The sequence below is a fragment of the Trichogramma pretiosum genome, unplaced genomic scaffold (genome assembly GCF_000599845.2).
Source record: "Trichogramma pretiosum strain Unisexual culture from Peru unplaced genomic scaffold, Tpre_2.0 scaffold38, whole genome shotgun sequence".
Lineage (NCBI taxonomy): Eukaryota > Metazoa > Arthropoda > Insecta > Hymenoptera > Trichogrammatidae > Trichogramma > Trichogramma pretiosum.
This window is the reverse complement of record NW_019641677.1, coordinates 640188-642029: the sequence shown is the minus strand read 5'-3', so window position 1 is coordinate 642029 and position 1842 is coordinate 640188. Positions and strand designations below refer to the sequence as shown.

At 35.9% G+C, this 1842-nt stretch overlaps 2 non-coding genes across 2 annotated transcripts; one reads left to right on the top strand and one right to left on the bottom strand.

The window, feature by feature from the left end:
* Positions 1-408: 408 nt before the first annotated feature.
* Trnav-aac lies at positions 409-481 on the bottom strand. Its single transcript has one exon. It is a non-coding gene; the product is annotated as a tRNA-Val (tRNA).
* A 731-nt stretch (positions 482-1212) lies between these two features.
* On the top strand, positions 1213-1285 carry Trnav-aac. The gene has a single exon. It is a non-coding gene; the product is annotated as a tRNA-Val (tRNA).
* Positions 1286-1842: the final 557 nt, after the last annotated feature.

The window sequence follows — 1842 nt, the reverse complement described above, 5'->3', positions numbered from 1 at the left end:
GATAGGCAATTTGTCCCAAAATTTGATGAAACATCTCGATGACTTTTTTTTCTCTATGTCGTTCGAAAATCTAGAGAGTTAAAGTATAATGCGCGATTCGTTGGGAACGAAAATTAAGCAAACTCGTGGTTAGTGCCGCTGGACGAAATTAGAAAAAATGAAGCTCTCCACGCTCCTGCTTATATTCAATTATTCTTCGCTGGGGTGCGTTAAAAGTTTCGTTCTTTGCTGCGCTGCGGCGGCACATACACGTAGAAAAAAAGTGTGTTTACGTCTAAAACGTACGGAGTAAGAAGTTTTTAACCCGTCTCCGTGGGATGGGTAAAAAAAAGTTAATCAAGCAATGCAAAAGTTACGCGCGGACACGTGTATAATAATGCACGAGGCGTCGACGAAAACGGCAAAAAATGTTTCCGCCCGGGATCGAACCGGGGACCTTCCGCGTGTTAGGCGGATGTGATAACCACTACACCACGGAAACGCTCTTGGAAATGTGATCGTTACGTTCCAACCCAATTTTCAAGCTCAAAATCGATGGAATTTTATGTAAAAAAAGGTGAAATGATGACAAATTAAGGCTAGGAATAGCAGTACATTGTGCATTTTAAGCAATTAAGATTGTAAAGGTATGGGTTTTTATTTTTTTAGTTAACAGAAGGAAGAGGAGGAATAAGAAAAGTATTCAATCATTATGAAACATTTTTACAACATTCTATTACTTGTTACGAAATTCTAAAATTTTAATTTCTCTTTGAGAATGACTGTATAAAATCAATAGAAAAACGAGTGACTCCAATAACAGTAAGATATCTTGACTGAATAAAACACTTAAAATCATTCTATACCGTATAATAATTGTAATCATCATTAAAATAATCAATCACCCGTCATCTGGTCACCAGTCTATCTATTAGCTTTGTTGCCTTATACCAAAATTCTGAGAAAGAAATTAAAATGTTTAAAATTTTTAAAAAGTAATAAAATGTCGTAAACATTTTTCATAATAATTGAATATTTTTCTTATTCCTCCTCTTCCTTTTGTTCACTAAAAAAGTAAAAACCCTTACCTTAACAATCTTAATTGCTTAAACTGCACAATGTACTGATATTTCTTACCTTGATTTGGCATCATTTTACCTTTTTTTACACAAAACTCCATCGTTTTTGTGCTTGAAAATTGCCTTGGAACTTAACGAACCATCCTCCAAGAGCGTTTCCGTGGTGTAGTGGTTATCACATCCGCCTAACACGCGGAAGGTCCCCGGTTCGATCCCGGGCGGAAACATTTTTTGCCGTTTTCGTCGTCACCTCATGCATTATTATTACATACGTGTTCGTTTACCTATCTGTAAAGAAAAGTTTCATTATGCAGAAAAGATTCAGATGTTTTTGACAAACATTTTCAATACGTTTCATGACGGTTAGATTGTAAAACTGCTGTGGATGTAACCGTTCTAGCTGTTTAAAACTGTTAATTTGCACTGGCCTAGCTCGTGCTTTTCAATGCACTTGACACATCTGTAATCCATGTTAAAATTACTTGCAACGTGAAACATGCACTGACACCTTCGGTATTGTGGTGGTTCAGATATACAGGGTACGACAAAAGTATGGAAACCCCTAGAAATATCGCAGAATATTCGTTAAAAAAAAATCAAAGACCCTATATCCGACGTATTTTTCGACGAGGAATCCGATGGTGACCTTGAATTTGACCTTAAACATAACCTCAAAGCTGCAGCGACTCAAAAATCAATTTTTCAAATGTAACCCCCATTTTTTATTGCAGATTTGAAAAGAGCGGAAAATTTCACGTTAAAATGTATGTTTTGTTTTTTTTTT